Source organism: Pogoniulus pusillus, chromosome 11 (assembly GCF_015220805.1).
Source record: "Pogoniulus pusillus isolate bPogPus1 chromosome 11, bPogPus1.pri, whole genome shotgun sequence".
Taxonomy (NCBI): domain Eukaryota; kingdom Metazoa; phylum Chordata; class Aves; order Piciformes; family Lybiidae; genus Pogoniulus; species Pogoniulus pusillus.
In genome coordinates, this window is record NC_087274.1 from 24,674,463 (window position 1) to 24,683,469 (window position 9,007).

Below are 9,007 nucleotides of genomic sequence, written 5' to 3' on the forward strand. Positions count from 1 at the left end.
TCCTCACTCCTCATGTCTCACTTCACTCTCTTCTTTACGATTCCCCATGGGCCTCCAGCTCTGGAAATCTCATTACCACAAATACCATCTCATGCTCCCTTCAAAGTTCACATCCTTACAGACCCCAACTGTTCCTGTAAGGAAAGAAATGACTCTATTTGGATCTTCTCCTGGGCCTTCTCAGGCATTTTAAGATGTTCATTTTTTTTTTACCCATCAACAACGTGAATTAGGCGTGGCAGTGAAATCATGACCCACTGTCTGAGGTGCAAATGAGGAATAAACCTCAGTCCTCTCCCCACTGAATTTACAATCCATCTGCACATGCAACATTGCCTCCTCAGAGGCAATGCTGTTTTACACCTCCTCAGGTGTAAAAGTGAGCCAGTCACTGAAGGAAAAGTGAGCCTAAGCAGCACAGAAGGGCATGAGAGTTAGTGTGGAAGTCCCTGAAGAGCTTCGGTTGCTTTGGTTGGTTTTTAGGTTGATATTTCTTATTTCAGCAGGGTTTAGAAAATGATTTGTATTTGTGAAAGCACTACTGAGCATCTGGGTGCTAATCAGAGCACGGAGGTCAACCTGCAGTATCCCCAGATCTCCTTCTGGAAAATATGTGGCACAGTCTTAGCACAAGGACTGAGTCAACAAACCACTCTGTAAGGACACATGTCTAACTGGAGTTCTCCTGCTCCTACTTCTGGTAAGCCCCTTTGTGCTGATGGTACCACAGGCAGAGGGGATATTGAAGAGGGCCCTTTGTCCTCTCATTAGCACTACTCAGTTGGCCGTAATCCAGCCTTTTTCCCCACCATAGGCATGGTAACTCACTTCTTGGTGGTCTTACAAGTGCTGTGCTTCAGTCTGTGTCTAGGTGCTGAACTTGTGAGCCTTGATCGAGGCTTCTTGTGTGTAGTTTGAAGTGTCGAATCCAGTGACTGCATACCAACCACCTGAAAAATCCTCTCTCTTCATCCTCCTCGACCATGTGTCTTGTGGTGTATGTCCAAACCTGGAAAGATCCACCAGAAACACTTGGCTGGGCTGAGTAGCCCCAAGTTTGTCCTTGACAAAACTGCTTAGCTTCATTGGGACCCCAGCAGTGATGAATTCTGACCTTTACTCAGAATCCAGGGCAGAGCAAGTGAGGGTGCCTCTCTCTTCTCATTTAAATTTTACACTCCAAGGATACACATCCATTTGAAACCCACCTCCTTAATCCTTGCAGCTGAACCATTCGGCTCTTGTGTTGCCACTGAGAATTCAGGCGAAGTGTTTAACAGAGGGCGAGGGAGCTGCTCCTCATCATTAAGGAAAGCAGAGGTAGGGGCAAGAGTGTGTGACCCCTGGAATAAACGACACAGGCTGAATGCATCAAAAAGTAAAAAGTTGCCAGAAAAGAAGAGGATTAAAATGTTTAAACCGCACTTGAAATCACATATGCCTAGAAGTAGAGAAATTCCTTCCTGACTTGTTTTCTCCCTGTATAATTAGTTTTCAAATATGCTCACTGGAGTGAGTGCATTTGTCCCAATCTAAGGAAACAAATGGAATGATGTAACTTGTTTCTTTCAGTTCCCACTTCAGTGCAACTTCACAATACCCTTGGACTTCAGGGGATTAAGTTCCTGTCTTGGCCGTGGTCCAGTTACTGGTCATTGCTATTTGTTGATTATCCCAGCATTCCAGAAAACATTTTATCCCCTTCATTACCTCACAATTGGCCAATCACATAAATTAGGTTAAGGAGTAGTGGACATGTCTACAAAGAAAGGAGAGATTCAAAGAAAGGCCAGATTAAAGAACAGGTTGCATTTGAATTTTTTTTTAAAAGATCTCTATTCTTGACATTGCAAATAATGGTTCTAGGAAAAAAAAGGAGAAGAAAAAAGAACATTAATTAAACCTACCCCTCTTTTGTTCAGGCTTTGAAAAGGTGAAAAAAATAGAAGGCTCATGGTTGTTCCAAAAGAAGGCCCCACCTTCTGAAAGATACATGGCTTATCTTCAGCAGAAACCCCAGATCATGTCCACAGGTGGCAGCTGTGACTGCGTGAGTGTGCAAATGCACAGTTTCTTCTCACCATGTCACCAGTGCTGGTGTGCTGCTGTGCAGATAGCTGGACACTGGTGGTCATGGTCATACAAAGTGGTGCTCAGGTCTGCTGGTTCAGGAAGAGTGAGAAGCCTTGGCACCAGTTTCACTGTGTTTCACAGGATCACAGGATGTTGGGGATTAGAAGGGACCCAAAGAGATCAAGTCCCACCTCCCTGCCAGAGCAGGACCATCACTGTCTCTATGGGTGATCTGCTAGTAGCTGAGGAGAATTGTGGTGCAGAATTGTGACCCTCCTGCTTGAGCCCAAGGACCCTCAAGTGTCCTCCAAGGTCACAATTAGGGTTGCAGCTTTGCATCCTGTCCTTCTCATGCCTTCTTCTTTGTCTGGCCACACTGCAGCCCTGGAGCCACAGGAGAGTGATGCAATTCCTTGTGCCTCTCGATGGTATTTGGAATGAACATTTTTCTGGGTTTGACCTGGGAGAGAATGTTTCCAAGAATGTAAGTGGATGGGGTTTAAATTGTACACTTTACCATGGGCCCATCTCTGAGCTCTTGTGTATGTGTGACCAACATGTCTCTGTCTGTGTGCAGCACCAGTAAATGCTGCCTGATGCTGGGTGATTGGTGTGCCCACATCCTCTCCATCTAAGGCCTGGGTGGCTGTGGGTTCCTGGAAGAGAGAGAAAACATGTGGTTCCCTTCTTCTGCTATTTGTTTGTTGTGATTTTCTATAACAAAGTGTGTTATTTCTGTGAACAAATACTGCTCTACCTAAGGAGTTTGGGCTCTACAAGAAGACAGATATTCTCGTTGCAATATTTGTTTCATCAGGGAGGAGAAATTTAAGCTACCTGCTCAGTGCAGGGCCCATTTTTACTCTCTCCTGTGGGAGATAAAGATTATCGTGACTTAGTTTTCTGGGTCTGATTTATGCCCCCATTTTCTCTGGACTGATGACCCCAAAATGAGGTCATTTTACTGTTAGGGTTTTTTGAGGGCAGGGGAAGACAGTTATTTGTGATGTAAACACATCACTGATTTGTACAGTGAGTGCCATAGAACATTAGTGTGACAACATTGACAGCATTAAAGGGTTTCAAGATGTGCCAGGGAAAAATTCTAAATAATATAATGAAGAGGCTAGTCAGGATCTATATTTGCAGCAGCTGCCCTGCCATCAGTAGGACCTGAATCAATCCTCTCAGTATGAGTGGAAGAAGCCAAGATTTATGCCTTGCAAGTCCTAGTTATATTGGGACAGGAAAAGATGGAAGTCAGCATGAATTAAGTGTGGAGGGCCTAAGGAATGGAAGTGGTTCCTGGCTTGAGATTCACTGAATTTTGTCCATTAAACCTAGGCTGTGATTTAAAATCCCAAGTGCCATTTGGCATCCATCTGGTGCCTAGATGACACCCAAATAAGAGCAGTTTTTCAGCCATTACTTTTAAGCAGTTTTCCTGGCAAAAGGAGAACGACATATTGTGCTGCTGTTGTATTTGCACCAATTTTTCACTAAGTACTGATTGATGTTTATTTAATCACCATTGCTGGTTTATATGTTATGCCTCATTTCTTTAAACAGTATGACTTTTTTCTCTCCTCCCCCCCGACCCCCAGTAAAAAATTAGAGTAAAGGATTTATGATGGAAAATCCATAAAAGGTTCTTTTTGTTCCACCTAATTGAATTTCACCTCCCATTACCATTACCCTATGCCTGTTCACAGCACAGAGAATTAAAAGATTTGGCAAGTTTTGGGGTGAGTATATCCAAGAAGCTAGAAATCTTGGCCTTTCTTCTGGAAGGTATTGTGTAAGACAAATGTCCTGGACATATCCCTGTGCTTTCCTCCTTGCCTTCTGCATGGTTCCCATGTAGCATAGTTGCACTCATGTATTATGTAGGATAGAGCTTCTCAACCCTACATTAGCTCTAAAAGCTTTGCTGGATCTGTTTGACATTGAAATCTTTAAGACAATACCAGCAGTCCTCAGCCATGAACCTCCAAGTCTTTGATTCAGAGGTGAATCTAATCCTAGCAGTTACCTGGCAACACCACATTGCAGCTTTGTGTGGTGACTTTCCCGTCTGGTACCACTGTAAGGAGCTGAAGCCCAAGCCCATGATGTCTCCCTTTGTGTTTTTTGTTTTGTTTCTGACCATGCTCAGGTGTTGTCCTTTGTGTTTTCTGTTTTGTTTCTGACCATGCTCAGGTGTTGTCCTTTGTGTTTTCTGTTTTGTTTCTGACCATGCTCAGGTGTTGTCCTTTGTGTTTTTTGTTTTGTTTCTGACCGTGCTCAGATGTTGTCTGTTGCTAATAAAGAAGGGATCCTTGGTGTGGTAATGAGCTAGCCAGTTTGCATATAAACTTTCTTCTGAAAGAAACATGCTTTCCAGAGAAGTCAAAGACCCCTAATTGCCTGCAGAAACAGAATTTAACTAGTAGAAGGCATTTTGAGAAAGAGGCCACCATGCTCTTGACCTCCACAAAATACTTGGAAAACTCCCTCTGGTCCTAAGTACGAAAGTAAGGTCCTGCAGCTCTGGCTCAGCTGCTGTCATTGTGTCTTGGGACATGATTGCATGAAGGCTTGGGTCACTTAGGTGGCTTCCATTCCATATCACTCACCCAAGTAACTCAGTGATAAAATTCTATTGCTGAATTAAAAGCATGGTATGAAGAAGGTTAGCTCCTGTCTGCAGTATTAGTCTTGGCAAAAGTCTGACTCATCTCAGGAGCAAAGGCATTCTTATGGATCCAATTAGAGGAAAAAACCCTCCACTTTATGTGGCAAGAAAGAACAAAACTTATAATACTTCTAATTATACAATAGCAGCTGGAATATAATTTTGTCATAAGGGAAAATGTGAACTTGATGTGTAAGGAGAAACAGGGCTTGTCAGAACTAATTAGCTTGAGAGAAATGGCCTGTGTTCAAGATCTGCATACGCTGTTCACTTCTGGCTTCTGGGTCTGAGCTACATTCTGAGGTTAGTGGGGCAGCACCCTGCACCTCGGTCCCACAGGCAGGAGTTTGCTCCAAGGATTTCTCAGTGGTGATGGTGACAAAATCTTCATTTCTCTTTCATTAAAACATTAACTCATCCTGGTGACTGCATGATAAGAGATTTCTCCAGGAAATCTCAAAGCACTCTCTAAACAGTTGTTAGTGATGGGATATGGGCCAACACGTTGCAGGCTGGTTTGGACAGCAAGAGGACTATCAGAGCTAACACACTGGATATGTCCACCTGAAGTACAGAAATAGCTGCAGCCACATCAGTATCTAAGTGCCTCACAGAACTCTTCTAAGCTGGAGATTTCCTGTTATTCCAAATTTATATGAAGGCCCAGATGACAAGGAGACTATAGGATTTCAGTGGGATCTAGACATTTGGTTACCCTTCCAAGACCTACCCTTGGGGACATGTGTGTCATCATGCAAGAATGGCCTCTGAAGGGCTGCCAACCTGCCTGGCCATGAGATGGTGGAGCTGAAGTGCCCTTGTGCTAGTGCCACTGCTCTCATTGGGCATCAGGGCTCATGCAGGGTTTGGAAGCCACTTTGCAGACAGTGCAGAAACAGGTGCAGGCTTACTGGAGAGTAGATGAAGGTGAGAGAGTTGAAGCATCATCACTAATACAACACATTACATCGAGCATACTCTTGCTATCCTGAGTTGGGGTCTTTGATCTTGGAGGATCACAACAGCTTCCCTTTTTGCTTCCCTTAAGCTTTGGCTGAACTAAATAGACTAACTTGAAGCAGAATAATAAGGTGATAGAAGAGGTTTTGAGAGAAAGGCAGCAGGAGAGCCACTGTTACCAACCTGCACTCATGCAAGTATATTGGAGACAATTCTAACACAGGATGACTTAGCTCATAAAGTGAGAGTGAGGCATTCAAAGGCACTTTGCTAAAATAAGTCTTCCCTTTGTGAGCACAGATAAGTAATTTTATCCAATTCTTGGTAGTTAGCTGCAGGATAATATTCTTCTTTTGCTGACTTTCATATCAGGTGCTTATATTTTATGGTTCTCAGGACAGAAGCTGTTCTGAAGAGTTTCTGAGGCTCCAGTTTCAGCAGAGTTATCAAAGTGTTACTGCAAAGACAAAGGCAGATCAGAGCATGCCCTATTCTGCATCAAGCCAAATATTACCTGCCCTACAGACCCAAGATCTTGGTTTCTGGCAAAAAATCTGTGTGGTGAGGGAACAGAGAAGCCCATAAAGTTCTCAGTCTCCACCTGAAGGGGATTCTCTCACTTTAAGAAAAGGGAAATGGACGTATCTTAAAGGAACACAAAAAAATCCCTGCTTTTCACCTGACAGAGCTATTCATGTCATCATGCTCTTATGTGAAAGGGCATCATGTACCCTACTAAAGACCAGGGTGGGTTATGTCCCTTGGCTCTCTTCTTAAGGGAAATGTACAAGTGATGTCTTGGGCTCAGATGTATGCAATCCTTTGAAATTTGATTTGTCCCCTGGTCCTGTTGCCTGTTATGCAGAGTGCCAGTGGGTGGAACTATCATGTTGATGGCCCCATTGGTGACCACATGTATTTCAGGAATGCTCTGTAATACAACCTGGCTCATTGTTGACAGCCAGAACTTTCCATAAAGTCCACAGGCTCCTTTTCTTCTCCTTGGCATGCTTAGTTGATTAGGAGGACAGTAAGGAAACAGGTGTGCCTGAAGTGCAAGCATACACCACCAGACCAGACTTCAAGGTTCAGGCAGAGCAGGAGAAGGCGCTTTCTAGGGAAGAGATCTCTTGCCACCCTATGCAGACTGTCCTTATATATCCATCATTGCCTGGTATATTACCCAAGGGCAAAGAGCTAACCAACTTCTAAGCAGGCAGTGTGCCATTGTAACAGATGGGCATAAATGGGGCAGCCAAGAAGCCATGTATGTGCATGTGCATCCACCGTGTTTAAGGGTTGGATTCCCAGCCAGGAACGTCGGCCGGAGCAGCTGTCCACCCTCAGTTTACGTGCCTATAGTTTGGAGGATCTGCCATCACTAATCCAGCTTCAGAGCTGGTTTAACTTTCAGAAATTAAAAATAGCAGGCACAGCCCCATATGGAGAGTGAGTCTTGACCCATTTACACAAGGGTTTGTGTGGGTGAATGGAGGAGGGGGGGCCAGCATCAAAGAATGGCAGGGTGGGGAAGTGCATTGACCTCCATTTGTCTTTTTATTGGGATCCGCTGTGGGATTGTGTCAGGAATGCCTCTGCATGCCAGCCAGCTCCTGCCAGGTTGCCCAGAGCAAGGCTTGGCCTTTGTTCCCCTGTGTTGGAGAAGAACAGATTCTGCTACCCTGTTCATCCTAGTCCTACAGCTTCATACTACACCATAACAACAGCAGCTGGATCTAGTGGTTTAAAATCAACATCTTAAAGCTCTAAAATCCTTGCACTTAAAACTGAATCCTGCCAAATGACTAAGACCTGCACTTCATATTCCACCACGGATGGATGTCTCACCAAAGCACTTAATCTCTGCAAGCAATGTGTGCTGGTGTTATAGACATGTTGATGTGTCTCTTCACAATGAAAGAACAAGATTTTCCCTGAGTCTAATTATCCTATTTTTAAGCATATTGGGAGGTCCAGATCTAGAACTAATAAAAGATTTATACTGAAGAAGTTCAGCCATTTAAGAACCTCCCTTAGCAGTTTAATTGCTAGAGAAGGATCCACACCTGTGAGTTGTGGCCTGTGGCTTCTATCCTCCATAGATCACTTAAGAAAGGGTGTGGGCCGGTAAATACACCGTGAACAACCCTAATTAACTCCAAAGAAAGGCTAAATACCCTCCTCATCCCCCCCATTTAGCTTTCACCATTAGTCTTGCCGGCTGAGTGGAGCTGTGCCTCCTACTGAGAGCAGAGCACCTTCACAAAAAGCAGCTGTGATGGGGTGGAAGCACTTTGGTGGGGTGATTAGGACTGTTAGGGGAGTAAAGTCAGGGTTATGCTCCACCCAGGCTGGAGCAGGGATGTCTATGGCACCAGCCTGTCCTGTGTCCCCTGGCTCCCGCTGACGACACGGCTGTGCTGCTGTTGGCATACTCTGCCCTTCGCCAGCCTTTGGCATCTGGAGTACTCAGGTTTGGTGCACGAAGAAAAGACCTCTGTTGCAACAAAGCAGAATAAGGCTTTGCTTTGAGGAGCTTTCTGGACTTGCTCTACTCCCCAGGCACTCTAAGGCTCTAGCAAATATTTTGTGAGCCAGCTTTCACACTGCTTCTAGGAACACACAGAATATTTATCCAAAGTGTCATGCGTCGTCTGTTTGACCTCTTGGCATTTGTTGATATGTATTTACCTCATAGCTACTATTTTCCTAATAAATTCTGTTTAGGGTTTGTTTTTCAAGCTTAAATGGAAAATCCCAAATTGTGTCATGACAAAAGTAAACACTCCTACATGTTGAACACGTTCTGTTTTCCATTCCCTTGGCTGCCAGTGTCTGGGGTGAAAAAAAGGCCCAAACAGGCTGAGGGTCAAGAGTGTAGCAGAAGCAGGCAGCAGCCAGCTCGTAGTCTGGAGCTTGTGTGCTGCTGCAACAGCTGAGTCACTACTGCCCTGACCTGTCCACAAAGGATCAATAAGCAAAGATCTATCCTTAACTGGCAAATGCATCTACTCCTGCCCTGATGAGCTGCTGGAAGGAATGTTCTTCAGTGAAAGAAGTATGATCAACTTGTGCAGTGCAGGTGAAGAGCTGTGTGTATTTTGCACATTGCTTGCTCGACACCTCTGGACCATGGTGCCTGAAGAAGTGGTGGTGCAGCAGAATTTGGATTTTACCATCTGAATCTGTGTCCTTGCAAGGATGGATGATGAAGTGCACAAATTCAGAGCATGGGCTCTGGTGAGATGCTCCAGACCTCACATCAGCTGCCACCTGACACACAGCAGGCACCCGATTCTC

At 44.6% G+C, this 9,007-nt stretch overlaps 1 long non-coding RNA gene across 1 annotated transcript; it reads right to left on the reverse strand.

The window, feature by feature from the left end:
* Nucleotides 1-388: 388 nt before the first annotated feature.
* Nucleotides 389-4,169, reverse strand: LOC135179560 (uncharacterized). The gene is made up of 4 exons (XR_010304042.1): nucleotides 4,106-4,169; nucleotides 1,908-2,729; nucleotides 1,209-1,343; nucleotides 389-1,009 (listed from the first exon to the last, which is right to left on the reverse strand). It is a non-coding gene; the product is annotated as an uncharacterized LOC135179560 (long non-coding RNA).
* Between the last annotated feature and the right edge of the window lie 4,838 nt (nucleotides 4,170-9,007).